Here is a 19,260-nt window from a genome sequence, read left to right as displayed (position 1 = left end):
ACACGTTTGCTAAATTCTACAAATTTGATACCCTGGCTGAGGAGGACCTGGAGTTCTCTCATTCGGTGCTGCAGAGTCATCCGCACTCTCCCGCCCGTTTGGGAGCTTTGGTATAATCCCCATGGTCCTTACGGAGTCCCAGCATCCACTAGGACGTCAGAGAAAATAAGATTTTACTTACCGATAAATCTATTTCTCATAGTCCGTAGTGGATGCTGGGCGCCCATCCCAAGTGCGGATTGTCTGCAATACTTGTACATAGTTATTGTTAACAAAATCGGGTTATTGTTGTTGTGAGCCATCTTTTCGGAGGCTCCTTCGTTGTTATCATACTGTTAACTGGGTTCAGATCACGAGTTGTACGGTGTGATTGGTGTGGCTGGTATGAATCTTACCCGGGATTCAATATCCTTCCTTATTATGTACGCTCGTCCGGGCACAGTATCCTAACTGAGGCTTGGAGGAGGGTCATAGGGGGAGGAGCCAGTGCACACCACCTGATCCTAAAGCTTTTATTCTTGTGACCTGTCTCCTGCGGAGCCGCTATTCCCCATGGTCCTTACGGAGTCCCAGCATCCACTACGGACTATGAGAAATAGATTTATCGGTAAGTAAAATCTTATTTTTTCACTGCACCCCAAGGCCAAAAGTTTTAGAAATAAATATTACATTAAGTAAATAGCGTTTATATGTCATCCTTAGGGTCAGTTGTGTGGTGAGGGACAAGATTTGCTTCTTTTTGTCCACATATTTTATGATTGGCAGCCACCAGCACTGGTTTTGCCTATTACATTGACCATAAATAATTTGAATTGGTCCTGGACCACCAACCAAGGCACCCCTGCAAGTGTAAACAAACAAAGAGGAAGGGGGGTGCAAATCCCCACCCCCAAATTCCCTTCCGCACACTGAAAATTACCTGTAACCATCCCTGAATCTATCTGGTAATAAAATTCAGAGAATTCGTCACAAATGTTTGCAAACACATGTTTAGCTGCTGGCCACTTCACGGCTTCTCTGATACAGCAGTCCTAACTACTTGATAGCAGTGCCCACATTGGGCCATGTAATTTGTCACAGTATGCCTCATAATAAAGGCCATTACTAAAACAGTTCCAGACTGAGAGCTAACTTACCAGGGAGCCACCCCCAGGATCTCCCATTGGCACTACAAGGAACAGCATGCCTTCCAAATGCTGCTCCCATTCAATGCCTCATGCACACAAGCAGACAAACAATTTGGAAGCTGCTCAATCATACCTGGAGATAATTATATATAACCCCTGCAAGTGTCCCGCGGCACCCCAGGGTGCCACAGCACCCAGTTTGAGAACTACTGGGTTAATGCCATATATTTAAACAGAAAGGCTTTTGCTATAGGCACAATAATACACTAGCCAAATAAAAAGATTCAGATTTTGTTCATATTTTGATCAAAACATTTAAGGTTACAGATTTTCAGTATACAGTAATATATACAGCAGTATACAGATCTGTATGTACTGTCATCTCATTTTGATAATCCATCCCTGCAGACGATTGCTCATGAACTATAATTGAGGTCGGCAGAACAATGTATATGGATTCAGTATGATGTTCGAATGCCGGGATGCCGACACCCGGAATACCGGCGGAGAGTGCAGCGTGTCCCCTCGCGGAGTCATTGCGCTCGCCACAGTGTTATATTCCCCCTAGGGTGGGGGCGTGGACCACCACCCGAGTGGGAATTCCAGCTAGTGGTCACAATTTTGACCGTCTGTATCTCACCGGGTGACGGGATTCCGGCAGCGGCAACCTGACAGCCGAGATCCGAACAGCTGGCAAAATAAATGCCTCCCATGTATATAAATGAATGTAGAGTATGGCCTCCTTCAGAGCACATATTTGAAACCTTACTCTTTGCATTGATTTCTTAGTGTTGCATATTCGTTTATGTTGTGTGATGTTTGCAAACGACTTTTTTTTTTATTTATTAGAAGGCCAAGTTGATTGCAAATTAAAAAAAAAAATAAAAAAATCACCTAACAGCAATCATGTGCGATTTACGTAGTATTCATGTAGGATCTTTTCACCTGGAGGTTTTCTCAGGGAATTACACTTGGCAAACACAAGCAGCAACTCATACGACAGGTACTGAATTATTCAATAAACCCCACGGTTGATGTTAGTTGCTTTGATGGTGGTCTCTGCCTCACTCCGACACTGCCAAATTCTCTGGGTCTGAGGTTCCCACCTATGATGATTCACTGCATGGTGCATTACATTTATTTTCTGCTTTGGTCTTCTGCTGTATTTCATCTGTTTTTGCTCATGCTGTTCCCACTCCCCCGGGTAAATGGATGCATTTTGTTGAATAAAACAAAGGTGTTAGGAGGACTGCAACTTTAGGGGTCATTCCGAGTTGTTCGCTTGCTGCCGTTTTTAGCAGAATAGCGATCAGGCTAAAAATGGGCGATTCTGCGCATGCGTATGGGCCGCAGGGCGCACGCGTTAAGTATTTTCACACAAAGCTATGCAAATTTACACAGGTCTGAGCGACGCTTTTCAGTCGCTCTGCTGATCGGTGAGTGATTGAGAGGAAGTTGGTGTTTCTGGGCGGAAACTGAGCGTTTTCAGGGAGTGTGCAGAAAAACGCAGGCGTGCCAGGTAAAAACGCAGGAGTGGCTGGAGAAACAGGGGAGTGGCTGGCCAAACGCAGGGCGTGTTTGTGACGTCAAACCAGGAACTAAACGGACTGAGGTGATCGCAATCTAGGAGTAGGTCTGGAGCTACTCAGAAACTGCAGGGAAATATTTAATAGCAGAACTGCTAATCTTTCGTTCGCAATTCTGCTAAGCTAAGATACACTCCCAGAGGGCGGCGGCCTAGCGTGTGCAATGCTGCTAAAAGCAGCTAGCGAGCGATCAACTCGGAATGAGGGCCATTGTTCCTTGGATTAGTGACAGGTCATGTGACTATTGTCAGCCATGTTGTAGTTCTGTATTGTAGCACAACAAAGGATCAAGTGTATTTTAGGACTTATTGGCCAAATGACAGAGCTGGAATAAGAGCCACACGGGCCTGTTGCTGAAAATGTTCAAGGGCCTATACTGAGAAGCTGGGGAGCTGTAGCTAGTGCTGTGTGGGGTGTGTACACCCCCTATAATGTCAGCCCCACTCTCTCCCATTATATGTGAAAATAGAAAAATTGCATACTTTTGTGAGAATACAAGAAAAACTATTTAAAACCTATGATTTATGGCTAACTGTGTCGCCAACTAGGCAGATGGTCATCATTATGCTGCAATGTCGTAGTCCGGCGAATAACACAGCATGGCGCATACGCATTGCAGCAACAATGAGCGTGGCTACATCGGTACATACACATATTTTTGTACACACACACACACACACACACACACACACACACACACACACACACACACACACACACACGTTTAATCATACTGTGGGTGGCACAGCGCTGCTGCCTCACAGTTCTTAGGATCTGTTTCCTCCATACTAATCTAAGGATGTCCATTAGTGTGTTTGCCATCGATAGTTACCGTCACTGGTGGAATGGTAAGTGACCATCGATGATTGCAAACTATGTAATGGATGACCGTTGATGGTTTCACCAACCGATGGTCATCCCTGTTCTTTCAGTGACTGGCCCGTAGGCCAATCAGAACCTAGGGACGTGCCTTTTTTCATGTTGCGCGGGTGGAGCAATATTCCGTGTCCCGCCACCTTGTAGAAAGAAAAAATAAAAGTATCAACTGGTTCTCCCCCATTGATGACAGAAGTATTCTCGATCGGTCATAAACCATCAATGTTTTGGAACCATCGATGGTCGATGGACATCCCTATACTACTCTGTTATTTGACTTCCGGCTAATCTGCCCCTGGTATGCAGGTGCTTGTGCCCCTGTGATTGGGAATTAGATTGTAAGCTGCTTTGCATGCAGGCAATGCTCTGGGTGTATACAGATCTGTAGAATATGTTGTCGCTGTATATAGTAGTCAGTCCTGCTGAGCACTGAATAAAATGGCTTCACAAAAAAAAAACATTTTTTTTAATTCTATTATTGTGTAAAATTATAATTAACTTGGTAAAGGGGCGTTCTATTTGGAAAGGGTGTAGGCTGTAGAAAGGGACTCACTGGGCTTAGCTGAGACCTACTTTGGCTTTTATGCCTCCCTGATGACGACTCTGCGGCTGCGCTCTGTCTTTTCGTGACCGTACTGACTGCTAATAACTTGCACTTTTAACTTCTGAAAGCCAAAGAACATTATCTAACTCCATTTCTCTGTAGGATGCTAATTGCTCTCCTGCTGGGCACTGGAGGAAAGTAAAGCTCGGTTCCTGATGTATGGTGTCCCCTTGCTTAAATGTATTATCAATTTAGATTGCATTAATTCCCAGTAAAAATACAGCTGGCTTAGTGGCTCGGCGTCCTGTCCTCAGCACTCACCTTCCTTCCTCTCACCTGCAGGATCAGTACATTTACAGCATTAATAAAAGAAAAGTGTATGGTAAGATTATCTGGCTTATTCCGGCTGTCTTACTGCAGGCACTAGGATGCTGGTTGCTTCCTTGATACTCCACAGGCAAGTCCATCCTCTCCTCCCCTACAAAAAAAATAATAACATCTCTGTGCTTTAGGGGTGTCAGAGCAGTCTGCAAGGGAGTTTTAGGCAATTGCATAACATTTTGTCTGTGCGCATCTAGGCGTGATGCTGGGAGATCCTTAGGGAATCATCTGCCTGTTGAGAATTCTCTATTTGCAGCCTGTGAATTTCCCCCCCTCTCTCACTGAGCTCTGTAGTACATCCTTCCCATTCCAGCTTGCTAGAGCAGTAACATGTTGTGAATTCATTTGCTGAATGAGACTGGCCTGACGGCAATCGGCGTGCACTGCTAGGGGAGAGTAAGACATGTAGAAGAGTTGCAGGTGAAACATCCAGTAAGGAGAGCACCAGAACGGTGAGTCATTTAATTTTTATTTACCAGGTTCCAATTTGACCTGCATCTACAGACCTAGTGGCATGGATACTGTTTGCAAGGCATGGAGACTCTGCACGCCTTTGATATATAGCACATCCTGCCTGCAAGCTTTATTTTAAATTATTCAAAGCTGAATAGTGTATGTGATACATTTCTTAGCTCATCATCCCGTGGGAATAAGGCTCACGCAAAGCTCCCTAACAACCTCGACAGTTGTTAAATATAATGAACAACGATCAAAGAAAATTAACCATCATTTTTGCCCATCCCTTCTCTAGGTATAGGTATGCCCAGTTTCATTTGCCCCTAGTGGTCAGCTGTTACACCCTATGGGAACAGTGTATGGTCAGTGTGACAGGCCACTTTCATCCCTGCAACCCAACCCAAAGTGGGAACTGTGGCAGGTTGCAAAAACAGACATGATTTTTCTCATTTTTCCCCCTTTAATTATGTTGCAGCAGATAGAAGATAAAATGTACTAGGAATAAAACTGTGCATGCATGAAGCTTGACACCACAGGATAGGCTGGCCAGCATCTTCTTATCTGTAACAGCTGCCGTTGTTTAGTTTCATATGGGGACCTATTGTGGTCCTGAAAATGGGTGTTCGACGGCCGAATCGTGTGCTCAGATAGTATATTACACCAAACTATCTACCCTACATTACTTCTTGCAGCTATGTATCAAGACCTAGACTGGTTTCATTTAGTCGCTGGTCATGTGGGGCTGTAGGGATAAAAAAAGTGCACCTATTACAATTGAATTACATTTTCCCTGCAAGTTCTAATTAGTAAGAAGTATCCGTGGCGTGTTCGTTTTTTGTCGGTGACTTAACACACTAAGCCGTGAGTATGTGTGTGTATGTATATATATATATATATATATATATACAGGTTGAGTATCCCATATCCAAATATTCCGAACTACGGAATATTCCGAAATACGGACTTTTTTGAGTGAGAGTGAGATAGTGAAACCTTTGTTTTTTGATGGCTCAATGTACACAAACTTTGTTTAATACACAGTTATTAAAAATATTGTATTGAATGACCCTCAGGCTGTGTGTATAAGGTGTATATGAAACATAAATGAATTGTGTGGATGTACACACACTTAGTTTAATGCACAAAGTTATAAAAAATATTGGCTAAAATGACCTCCAGGCTGTGTGTATAATGTGTATATGTAACATAAATGCATTCTGTGCTTAGATTTAGGTCCCATCGCCATGATATCTCATTATGGTATGCAATTATTCCAATATACGGAAAAATCCGATATCCAAAATACCTCTGGTCCCAAGCATTTTGGATAAGGGAGGCTCAACCTGTGTGTGTGTGTGTGTATATATATATATATATATATATATATATATATATATATATATATATATATATATATATATATATATATATATATATATATATATATATATATATATAGTGGATCATTCCTACAAGCCTAGGCTCTTTCCACATAGTTACGAGGACTTTTGGTATGGTTCCTGGTTCCTTAGACTATTTGGGCTTATACTGTAGATCTACTTTTCTTGCACCCTTTGTGTTTTTTTTTGTGTGTGCTATTTATAGATAAAATAGGAGGAGTAAATCAATTATGTCTTGTTTCAGTATCTAAACGATACATATGTTCCTGTCTATTGATCAGTGAAGTGCATTAGGAGCAACTCAACTAAAGAAGGATCCATTACCGTTAATAAATGTAGGAGTTTATAGTTATTTTGGTAAGGCAATTAATAAAAAAATGTATGCTTAACGAGAAATCTGCCTGTGCTGGCAGGGGCCTAGAGCGAGAACAAATAATTAAGAATTCATCATAAGTAAAGATATAATTCAATTATGCTTATGGATGCCTCGGGGAGGGTGGCCGAAATTATCTGTGTCAACAGGACGTTCTGCATCTATCACAATATTATTTTATGATTCCAGCTCGGAGGGAGACCGAGGCTTTGCATTCATATGGGATGATAGACACCGTCATTAATCTGCCCAAGCAGTCCAATCACAAGTCATCCTAACACCTTAAGACAGCCCTGTTGTCTTTTTATTGGGTCATTTTTACTGTTAAAATGAACATATTGTTTTAAGCAGATCTTAAAATATATATATTAAATTAACAAGGTCGGATGCACTTGAATGTATTATAGCAAAATATGGGAAGACTAAATTGCAGCTGCTTTTAATGTTCTGTTACCAGTGCATCCAACCTATGTGGAAAAATTATTAAAGTAGATTTCAGTAATTTAACCCCTTCAGTGGTGACTTTAATTTACTATGTCACACCTCCCAGGGTTGGTTTTTAAATGAGTTGCCTGCTCGTTGTTTCATGCTCTGGAATCCGTGCTCATTGCCAAGGGTAATGCTCGTTGCCAAGGGGGTGTATATTTTCTGGTGGGTGCTAGCTCGCCAGCACTGAAATCCTCTCCCCTTCCTACCTCGAACTCTGCTCAGGTTGCTGAGTTTTGCGGAATGACACGGTTACGTCATGACGTCACGACGCAACCGCGTCATTCAGAAAAACTCCGTCAACCGAGCTGAGAATACGGGAGGAGGACCAGTGGCATGCCCGGAAATCTTCCAGGATAGCCAGTCTCCCCAGTGCAGCTGGCCCCAGAGTTTTTCCGGGCATACCACTTAAGGGGTTAAAAAGCTCATTGATGGTGAATGCTTTGGGTCTGATCCAGGGTTGAACATACAATTTTTTTTGTATTTTTTTTTGCAGTGTGCATACATTTCATAGCTCATAATCCCACAGGAATGAACTTCACAGAAAGGTCCCTAACCACCAACAAGTAGATCAGATTAAATTTTGGATTATTCCCAGTGAAATGCGTCAGATATGCTACTTCGGTACTATCACTAGACAGATCTTTGAAACTTCCTCATCGTCTTCATCCTTTTTGACCGTCCTTTCTCATATGTAGGGAAATCCAGTTTCATTTGTCAGTAGCTATAGTGCCCTATGGGAGAAGTAAATGGTAAACATGACAGACTACTTTCAACCCTGTAATCCAAAGTGTTTTTACTTCTCCGGAACGGCGCACACACAAATACTAACCTTTCGTATTTCGCTTGCATCTAAACTGACAGAGACGTCACTGGCCGGTTGTTTAACAAGACGTTCTCACGCAGGCACAGTACACTGAGGGCTTGATGGTGGATCTTTGGGCTTTTCAGGGTTGGGCATCAGTGTAAATATGCATGTTTTCAGATGCAACATTTGCACCTTCATTAAGGCCGGTGCACACTGATGGTGATACCTGAAAGTAAAACATGCATGGAGGATGGGGGCTGTGCAGTTTGCATACAACAATACAGGAGTTGGTACTCTAGTTTTTCTTATGCACGCAGTTTAAGAGCAACACGTGCTCGATTTCCATCTAACTCTACATAAGGCCCTTGTATTACAACATTTAAAATGTGATTACACGAAATATAAATAAGATCTGAGTGAATCACATGTTGATTAAACTGGAATCTGGGCTGTCCAAGGTGGCATGCTCTAGAATACTGAGAGTTCTCTGTGTGTGTGTGTGTGTGTGTGTGTGTGTGTGTAGTACGCATGTTGTGGTGGCAATTTTTGTTTGAGGTTCACCCTCTATTGAAGGCTGTCAGATTTGCTGAAGCAGGATTACTCTAGCAGTGAAGCTTGTACAGTCAGTAAGCCGTGTCTCTGCGGTTTGTAGCATAATTTGTATTGTATTGTATAATATACAGTTACTGATACAGGTATGTCCTCGTACACCTAGCCTCAATATGCCATTCTGTTGAATGTGTGTCTTAGTCGCAATCATATGCGACAAAACCCGCTTCATGAGACTGCACTCATTCATTTAATATGCGACACTTGTATATCTGTGTGCGACTGAGTCTGAATCTGTGGGGGTAATTCAGACTGCATCGCAGTCTGAATTACTTTGTGGAGTGCACACGCAGCGGCCGCACTGCGCGTGCGCACCCCGGGAGCCCAGTGAGATGCTATTAGTATCTCAGGGCTGCGATCGCTTCTGCCTAATTGACAGGCAGAGGCGGGAGGGGGTGTGCCAACGGCGTTAGAACGCAGTTGGCAGGGCGCGTTCCGGACAACGGAGGCATGTCCGGACTGTTTAGAGGGAGGGGGCCAGCGGCAGCTGTGGCTACACGATGTCACACGCAGCCGCTGCGACCCGGGACGCGGCGGGTAGCTCCCTGCCAAGCGCGCAGGAGCTGCGCAGGTAGGGAGCTACTCGCCAGGTACAAAAGCATTGCCGCTGCGCGATGCTTTTGTACATGTATGTATGTATGTATGTATGTGTGTGTGTTGGGGGGGGGGGGGGGTAGGGCCTGACATACGTGGGCGCCTCCCGCATATCAGAGTATCTGATCGTAGATGTGCTAAATTTAGCACATCTACAATCAGATCTGAATTAGGCCCCACAACTGGACTGGATGTGAAATTAATCAAGGGCACCTGCATCGTAGCTCTTCGTATACGGATTCAGGCTCAGCCATACACCGATATGTAAATGTCGCATATCAAATTAAGCAGTGACATCTTGTGAGGCAGTTTTGTCATCCGATTGAGACTAAGGTGCACGTTTCCGTGAAAAAGACGCTTGCCAAGAAGGGATGTTTGGCACAACTGCAGCATATGAGGACACATCTGTACGTATTACCTCACTTTTCTCACTCATCCAGAGTCTCGGGCACCATACGAGACCGCCTTAGGGAGTGTAGTAGCTCCAATCAAAGGAAATATAATTGGGAGTGTTTACATAAACTGCGGCCTCTGCAGACAGTAAATTGCGTCTTTATTTTACTAAGCGGTTTTAAGAGACAGTTACCAGTGTTGTCTATTGCTGTCCAGTGAGGGATTTCCTTTTCTCTCATTAGTTATGTTATTTCCATATTCTCCATGTTCGATAGGCATCAGTGGTCACTGTCTCATATAGTAAATGGTGCATTGGTCAAAGGATTATACAAGAATGCATAATATTTCTCATACGTCCTAGAGGATGCTGGGGCCTCCGTAAGGACCATGGGGTATAGACGGGATCCGCAGGAGACATGGGAACACCATAAGACTTTGAATGGGTGTGAACTGGCTCCTCCCTCTATGCCCCTCCCCCAGACCTCAGTTAGACTTTGTGCCCAGGAGTGAATGGACACACACTAGGGGAGCTCTACTGAGTTTCTCTGAAAAGACTTTGTTAGGTTATTTATTTTCAGGGAGACCTGCCTGCTACAGGCTCCCTGCATCGTGGGAGTGAGGGGAGAGAAGTCAGACCTACTTCTTCTGAGTTAAGGGCTCTGCTTCTTAGGCTACTGGACACCATTAGCTCCAGAGGGTACGATCACTTGTTGCGCCTAGTTGCTTGTTCCCGGATCCGCGCCGTCACCCCCCTCACAGAAGCCAGAAGAAAGAAGCCGGGTGAGTATGTGAAGAACAGAAGACTTCAGTGACAGCAGAAGACTTCAGTAACAGAGGTACAGCGCGGCGGTCGCGCTGCGCTCCATGCTCCCACACTCCAACGGCACTCACAGGGTGCAGGGCGCTGGGAGGGAGCGCCCTGGGCAGCAAGTTACTGAGGGTCTAATCCGCTGGGGATATGCATATTAGGTGCCTGGGCGCCGTGTACGAACCCCCGCCAGTGTAAACCAGCGGCCACGCTGCGCGCCATTGCTAGAACACATAACGGCTTTGCAAGGGCGCGGGGGGGGGGCGCCATGGGCAGCAATGTAAACCTCTGTGTGGGTGTCTTAAAGCGTATATACAGTGCAGGGACACTGTATACGGACCCCCCCAGTATAAATGATTATTTTCATAGAGGGGCTGAAGCGCGCCGAGTAGGGGCGCGGCTTAGCCCTCACACAAAGATAAGCGCCATTTTCTCCTTGTCCCCGCCAAAAGCATGAACATAGTGCACATGAGGGGGGGGGGGGGGGCACAGTGTGTTAGTGCTATATAGATGGAAATATAGCACTATGTTAGATAATGGGCATGTAATCGTTATTTGTGTACAAATATCTCTCTGTGTTCCCTGTCAGATATACCCACTATAGCTTTTTAGTCAACATGTGTCCACATGCGTGAGTGCTCTGTCACAAATAGCTGTGGGGATTGCTGTCGGCTTTGCCGACACCTGTCGGTTTTTGATTCGGTTGCTGCAGTATCACCAGGTCGGTAGTTGTATGCTTGTTAAAAGTAAACACAGTTTGGGAGACACAGTAGTATGCGGGTGGCCCTGTCGGCACCGACTGTTCTTACTGGGTGTAAATTAACATGTTATATATAACATATATATATTTATAGGTATGGTACAGTTCCATACATCTGTACCCCGTGCACAGAAATGCTAGTATATGGGGGGAAGTGTTATTAAAATGATCTATGTATACTTCCCTCGGACCTCTCGGGGGTTACAAGAATGTTCTTTTACCTGGTTACTACTCCCTGCTGTCGACGAATACTATGTTTTCCGTCGACCATAAGGTTTCCTGCTAGATCCACAACTGGAGCACTCAGTACATGGTCATACACATTCAGAACACATTAATGTCACTTGGGACCTGACGGTTCCGGACAATCCGCTTATATGTATGATATATATATATATATATATATATATATATATGTGTAAAAAGATAGTACAGCGCCACTTGTGGGGTGAAAATCTCAGTAAGACTATGTAAACGATAAAAAGTTTTACAATACGAAAGCTAAAAGCCCACCAAACCTTATCTAACGGTGTCAGCCAAACCCTAAAAATACAACACTGGTACAGTATTGTTAAAATGTATAAAAAAGGAGGGAATAGGGGTACCGGCGACAAGTGTGGCTTAAAAACAATGGTTAAATATATTTTAAAATTTAAAGCCAAAAGATATTATAAAAGTGAATTTTAATATATGAGAGTAAAAACAGTTTCAAAACAATTATTTAAAATGCCAGAGATATTACACATAAAAAATGTAAAAGGATAAGAATCAAACTTAACTTGAAAACACTGGGTGGTCAGTACAGGCCCAACGCGTTTCGTCTCAACAGACTTCTTCAAGGGGTCTGAAACTGGAACTGGAAGGAGGCAGGTTCAGGGGAAATTTAAGGGAAAATAATTTCACAGAAAGGATAGTGGATAAGTGGAATAGCCTCCCATCAGAGGTGGTAGAGGCTAAGACTGTTGAGCAGTTTAAACATTCTTGGGATAGGCATGTGAATATCCTTACAAGGAATTAAGGTTCAAAGAGGGTTGCGATTACCTAAAGGATAAAAACAATGGGCAGACTAGATGGGCCAAGTGGTTCTTATCTGCCGTCAAATTCTATGTTTATATATATATATATATATATATATATATATATATATATATAGTTAGAATATGTGTGTATATGTGTATTATATTAGGTAGATTCATATTACGATTTCTACTGGATGCTGAACTTACAGTACTTCCTTTCATGTGCTGGTCGCTCTGTTGATGAAGCTCTAGGTCGGCTGTGACGAGTTGGTCTCAGATCCTCTCAAGGAGTCCGAATGTTTATTCCTTTTCCGCCGAGGATAGAATACTGTGAAGGTCAACTCCTGGTCGACACGGGGCCCTGTCACAAAGGATTGTACACAGGAAACTAAGGGATATTTTATTTCTATGCTTTGGGCTTATTTGCATTACATGCACACGAGGGAGTGTTTATATTCGGAAAGGCATCCGATAGTATTACCCTAAAGAGAGAGGGGATGTTCCTTATGTTGGTTCTTCTCTATAACATTGCGGCAGGCTGCCGTACGTATACAGGAGGTGTCGCCGGGGGAATGCTGAGGCTGACTCTGGGAGATACTGGAGTTTTTCCCTGGGACGGTGTACCGTTGTTTGGGGATGCCTCAGTTCAGTCAATCTCGGCGGATACTGCTGGTAAGTCTAACTTTGTGTGTTAGTCTCCTTCACAATGGGTGGTGACGCATTCTTTTGTGGGATGCAGTCGTTTTAACCGGTTCGATACCGTTCTTTTTTCCTTTTCTGTGCAGACAGTGGAAGGTGAAAAGGTAAGAGTTCTGCAGCCTTGTTAGGTTCGCAGAAGCGGATGTCATTTTCTGTTTCTACCACATCCACCACATGTCGCTGAGTCTACCTGGCTGGACCCCACTCTGGTGGGAATTCGCCTACTACTTTTCAGTCAGTCCGGGAATAGACTAAGACCTGTGAGTTAATTATAGAATCCAAAGGGGGACATTCTGGCGTTACAGAGGTTTCCCCTCACTGATTTTTCTAATAGATCTTGCCGTTTCCCCTCTGGAAGGGGAGGTAATACCCGACGCCATACCAGAGGTGCGTCAGGCTCAGGGCATTGTCCTGCTGTCCCTGTTATAAAAAATAAAATTAAAATAAAAAAATAAGAGGTTTAAATGTGTTGTTCTCCACATTCAGATTACCTGGGTGGATATACAGGATTGTCTTTGCCATTTCACCGGAATGATGGCAGTGGGATGGTATTCTTTCAGTTATAAGAGCCATTGTTGTTCTGTACTGGGACACTCTCCTGATTAAGGCGAGGTCAAGACACAAGTGGTGCAAATCGTGTTTTTTTTCTCTGACTGTTCTTCAACACAGGGGAAGGCTGTTATTCCCAACGACGCAGGCGTCGGAGGTGGGTATCAGAGTGGATACGGAACGGTTGAAGTTCTGTGTGTTCCTTTGGAAAGAGGTCTGAGGATCCGGAGTCGGATCAGGTTTGCAGTGACAATCCATCAATCTGTTCCGTTGATGAAGAAGATCGGTGCGGCCTAAGAGGCCTTTTTCGGTGAGCAGGTCAAATCCCAGAGTCCGGATCTCTCCTGCGCATGCGCCGGAATATAATTCTAATGACCAGTTTTTCGCTCCTGTGGTGTCGGCTCAGTTCTCACCTCCTAGAGGGACGATGGTTCGGAATCCAGGATGAGATCCTGGTGTCCATGCATGCAGATATCCGAGACTGGGGAGCAGTCCGTGCAAGGGAAGTATTTCCAGAGGAAAGGGTCAAGCTGGGAAGCTTGTCTGCAATAAGCTTTCTTGAATTAGGAGCTATTTTCAATGAACATATGCTTCATGATCTGCCCGTGTTAATTCTGTCGGACGACTTGACAGTAGTGGTGTAAGTAAGCCCTAGGGCAGAACAAGGAGCAAAGCGGCAATGGCAGATGCCGAACAAAGTTCCCATGGAAAGACTGGTCAATGCTATATTGGCAGTCTTCATTCCGGGTGTGAATGACGGAGAAATAGATTACTCTGCAGACTCGATCTCCATCTGGGAGAAATACGGTCGTCATCGAGAAGTTTTCACTGAAGCGACAAGTGTTTGAGGAGTGCCTCAATTGGACAGGTTGGCGTCTCGCCTCAACGAGAGATCTCAGAGATATTGTTCCGGGTCAGAGGACACTCAAGCTATGGCAGTGGTCGTCTTCGGGACACCTTGGGTGTTTTCAGTTGGTCTATGTGTCCCCTCCGGTTTCACTCTTCTGAAGGTGATAAACGTAAGAAGAAATACAAAGGTGCAGGTGATCCTTATTGTTCCGGTCTAAACGAGGAGGGCTTGGTATCCAGTTCTTCAGGATTTACTCGTAGAAGATCACTGGCCTCTTCCTCTACGTGGGGAACTGTTACAACAAGATCAGGGCGTGTATCAAAACTTACCGCGGCTGTGTTTGACGGCGTGGCGGTTGAATGCCATATCCTAAACCAGGCTTGTCCAACCTGCGGCCCGCGGGCCGCATGCGGCCCAGGTCGGCTAGTAATGCGGCCCAGTGCAGTTTTTTATTTTTTAAGAAATTCTAAAGTTTGAAGTTACACTGCCAGCGCTTGCGGCCGGAATGCGGCCGGGGCACGTCACAACGGTGACGCCAGCGCGCTTCACCCGCCCCATCCATTATTATTTTTTGCAGAGTACGGACACCACATGTGAAGCTGAGCCCGCCCCAGCAGGCTGTCGGCACATCCTGATTGGATTGCTGCCGCTGGGACCAGCACCAGCTCACGCCCTCTCCGCTGTCAGTCACAGTGTAGCCCTCCTCCGCTGCATAGCGGCACACGTGACTGAGCAGCACGAGAGTAGAGGAGCCCAGCGGAGAAATTGGTTCTACAAGAACTCGTAAGTGAGCCGGGGGGGTGGTGTCTGAAGTCCGTGGCCGCGCCGCTGTACAGTGTCCGGGGGGGGGGGAATCGGGATCTGAAGTCCGTGGCCACGGCCCGCGCCGCTGTACAGTGTCCCGGGGGGGGGGAGAGGAGGTCAGAACCGCTGTACAGTGTCGGGGGAAGGGAGGGTCTGGTCTGAAGTCCAGTGCCACACCGCAATACAGTGTCCAGGGGGTTTCTAGGGAGCAGGGATGGACTTGATGTCCAGCACTGCAGCAGTAAAATGAGGCTGGCGGTATCTAAACTCCATAGTACAGATTGGTTCGGGGGGAGGGGGTAACGAGGATGAAGTCAGGTGCCACTGCAGTACAATGTGTCCTGGAGGGGGGGTTTGGGGTCCGCTGTCAGTCACAGTGTAGCCCTCCTCTACTGCATAGTGGCACACATGACAGCAGCACGGAGCTCAGCCCAGCGGGAGAAATTTGTGGGCCCTTGAAGAAGCACAGTGTGGAGGGGGGGGGGGGAGGGAGAGGAGGAGGAGAGGAAGAGGACTACAGTGTGCGTGTGGGTGGGGGGATGCATTGGTGGCTGAGAAACAATGTCAAACATCTCACTAACTTCATTTCCAAGTAAGTTTAATATGTTAACTATGTTTTCTATGATTTTTTTGGATGATCAGGTATCGTTACTGTTATTTTATTTTATGTGCGGCCCAAACCAAATTTTCATCTTCTAATGTGGCCCAGGGAAGGTGAAAGGTTGGACACCCCTGTCCTAAACAGAAAGGATTTTCCCAGTGAAATCGTTTCCACACTTCTTCGGGCTAGAATGGAAGTAACGGCTAAGCCTTACCACCGTTTTTGGATAAAATATGTGTCTTGGTGTGAATCCAAGAAGGCTACTACAGAGGACTTTCAGCTGGGTCGTTCTTCTCCAAGCGGCAATGGCAGATGCCGAACAAAGTTCCCATGGAAAGACTGGTCAATGCTATATTGGCAGTCTTCGTTCCGGGTGTGAACGACGGAGAAATAGATTACTCTGCAGACTCGATCTCCATCTGGGAGAAATACGGTCGTCATCGAGAAGTTTTCACTGAAGCGACAAGTGTTTGAGGAGTGCCTCAATTGGACAGGTTGGCGTCTCGCCTCAACGAGAGATCTCAGAGATATTGTTCCGGGTCAGAGGACACTCAAGCTATGGCAGTGGTCGTCTTCGGGACACCTTGGGTGTTTTCAGTTGGTCTATGTGTCCCCTCCGGTTTCACTCTTCTGAAGGTGATAAACGTAAGAAGAACAAAGGTTCAGGTGATCCTTATTGTTCCGGTCTAAACGAGGAGGGCTTGGTATCCAGTTCTTAAGGATTTACTCGTAGAAGATCACTGGCCTCTTCCTCTACGTGGGGAACTGTTACAACAAGATCAGGGCGTGTATCAAAACTTACCGCGGCTGTGTTTGACGGCGTGGCGGTTGAATGCCATATCCTAAACAGAAAGGATTTTCCCAGTGAAATCGTTTCCACACTTCTTCGGGCTAGAATGGAAGTAACGGCTAAGCCTTACCACCGTGTTTGGAGAAAATATGTGTCTTGGTGTGAATCCAAGAAGGCTACTACAGAGGACTTTCAGCTGGGTCGTTCTTCTCCATTCTTTGCAAGCAGGTGTGGGTGCAGGCCTAAGTTAGGCTCCATTTAAGTGCGGTTTTGGCCTTATAAAGTTTCTTTCAAGAAAGAATTGGCAACCTTTCCGGAAGTTCGGACCTTCGTGAAAGGAGTACTGCACATCCAACCTCCATTTGTGCCCCCGTTGGCACCGTGGGACCTTGATGTGGTGTTGCGTTTCTTGTGTCACACTGATTGGAACCTTTGTGAAAGGTTGTGGTAAAATTTCTCTCTTGGAAAGTGGTCAGGCTATTGGCTTTGGCGTCCGCAAGGCGGGTGTCGGAAGTAGCGGCTTTGTCTCACAAGAGCCCTGTTTGATCTTCCATGTGGATAGAGAGTAATTGAGAACTCGGGTAATAGTTCTGCCAAAAAAGTGGTTTCTGGGTTTCGCAGAAATCAGCCTATTTTGATGCCGGTGGTTACTTAGGCATTAGCTGATTCAAAGTCTCTCGATGTAGTCAGGGCTTTGAATATTTAGGTCGCCAATTCAGCTCAGATTGGGGAAACAGAGGCTCTGTTTGTCCGGTATGCTCCCAGCTTGATTGGGGCGCCTGCGTCTATGCAGTCTGTTACACACTGGATCTGTGATACGATTTGGCGTGCTCGTTCTACGGCTGGATTGCAGTTACCGAAGTCGGTGGAGACCCATTCTAATAGGAAGATGGGCTCTTCTTGGGCGGATGCCCAAAGAGTCTCGGCGGTTCAACTTTGCCGAGCGGCTACTTGGTCGGGTTCAAACACTTTTGCTATGCTCTACAAGTTTGATACCCTGGCTGATGGGGACCTTTTGTTTGCTCAATCGGTGCTGCAGAGTCGTCTGTACTCTCCCGCCCGGTCTGGAGCTTTGGTATAAACCCCATGGTCCTTACGGAGTCCCCAGCATCCTCTAGGACGTATGAGAAAATAGGATTTTAATACCTACCGGTAAATCCTTTTCTCTTAGTCCGTAGAGGATGCTGGGCGCCCGTCCCAGTGCGTACTGTGTCTGCAGTTATTGGTTATGGTTACAATCTTGTGGTGTTTCTTTTCTGTCAGGCTGTTGCTGACGTTGTTCATGCCATGGCATGCGGTGTCTTATTATTGGTTGTGTTGACACACAGGTTGTGTTACATATTCTCTCAGCTTGAGGCTGTTTATTGTTAATGCCGTTGGCGGGTATTCTATTGAATGCCACGTTCTGTGGTATGTTCGTGGTACGACACTCACCGTGTTTAAACAATAAATTCTTTCCTCGAAATGTCCGTCTCCCTGGGCACAGTTTTCTAGCTGAGGTCTGGGGGAGGGGCATAAAGGGAGGAGCCAGTTCACATCCATTCAAAGTCTTATGGTGTGCCCATGTCTCCTGCGGATCCCGTCTATACCCCATGGTCCTCACGGAGACCCCAGCATCCTCTACAGACTAAGAGAAAAGGATTTACCGGTAGGTATTAGAATCCTATTTTTCTTCTTATATACCCCTTTATTCTGATCTGATACTGCCATATTATATTGTAGTGTGCTACAGTGTTTGTCAAAGCATAATATGTCTTGGGTGCATTCATTAATCATTCCCATAAATACTTTGTCCACTTTGCTGGTTCTTCCTGATACTAAAGTACTAAAAATGCTATTTTAAAACAAATGATAGCTGTCATCAAACTGGCACTTCATGTTTTAGATTAAATGAATGCTTACCTCTCATGCGCGTTGCCTTGTTTCGCTTACCTCTCATGTGCGTTGCCTTGTTTCTCTTACCTGTGATGTGCGTTGCCTTGTTTCTCTTACCTGTGATGTGCATTGCATTGTTTCGCTTACCTCTCATGTGCGTTGCCTTGTTTCTCTTACCTGTGATGTGCGTTGCCTTGTTTCTCTTACCTGTGATGTGCATTGCCTTGTTTCTCTTACCTGTGATGTGCGTTGCCTTGTTTCTCTTACCTGTGATGTGCATTGCCTTGTTTCTCTTACCTGTGATGTGCATTGCCTTGTTTCTCTTACCTGTGATGTGCATTGCCTTGTTTCTCTTACCTGTGATGTGCGTTGCCTTGTTTCTCTTACCTGTGATGTGCGTTGCCTTGTTTCTCTTACCTGTGATGTGCATTGCTTTGTTTCGCTTACCTCTCATGTGCGTTGCCTTGTTTCTCTTACCTGTGATGTGCGTTGCCTTGTTTCTCTTACCTGTGATGTGCATTGCTTTGTTTCGCTTACCTCTCATGTGCGTTGCCTTGTTTCTCTTACCTGTGATGTGCGTTGCCTTGTTTCTCTTACCTGTGATGTGCATTGCCTTGTTTCTCTTACCTGTGATGTGCATTGCCTTGTTTCTCTTACCTGTGATGTGCATTGCCTTGTTTCTCTTACCTGTGATGTGCATTGCCTTGTTTCTCTTACCTGTGATGTGCATTGCCTTGTTTCTCTTACCTGTGATGTGCGTTGCCTTGTTTCTCTTACCTGTGATGTGCATTGCCTTGTTTCTCTTACCTGTGATGTGCATTGCCTTGTTTCTCTTACCTGTGATGTGCATTGCCTTGTTTCTCTTACCTGTG

The 19,260-nt window shown here is 45.3% G+C and overlaps 1 protein-coding gene across 7 annotated transcripts in view; it reads left to right on the top strand.

Moving 5' to 3' along the window:
• The window catches only part of CDK14 (cyclin dependent kinase 14), a 1,134,790-nt gene that overhangs the window by 337,402 nt on the left and 778,128 nt on the right, over positions 1–19,260 (top strand). The window contains exon 1 of one of the 7 annotated variants that reach the window (XM_063921443.1): positions 4,729–4,966. The exons of the other annotated variants lie outside the window; for them this stretch is intronic. The gene's annotated coding sequence lies outside the window, so the exon portion shown is untranslated. Of the gene's footprint in view, positions 1–4,728; positions 4,967–19,260 lie in introns of those variants that run through there. 7 annotated transcript variants of the gene reach the window in all.

Source organism: Pseudophryne corroboree, chromosome 5, assembly GCF_028390025.1.
Source record: "Pseudophryne corroboree isolate aPseCor3 chromosome 5, aPseCor3.hap2, whole genome shotgun sequence".
Lineage (NCBI taxonomy): Eukaryota > Metazoa > Chordata > Amphibia > Anura > Myobatrachidae > Pseudophryne > Pseudophryne corroboree.
Note: the sequence above shows the minus strand (reverse complement) of the source record. Positions and strands in the feature narration are given on the sequence as shown.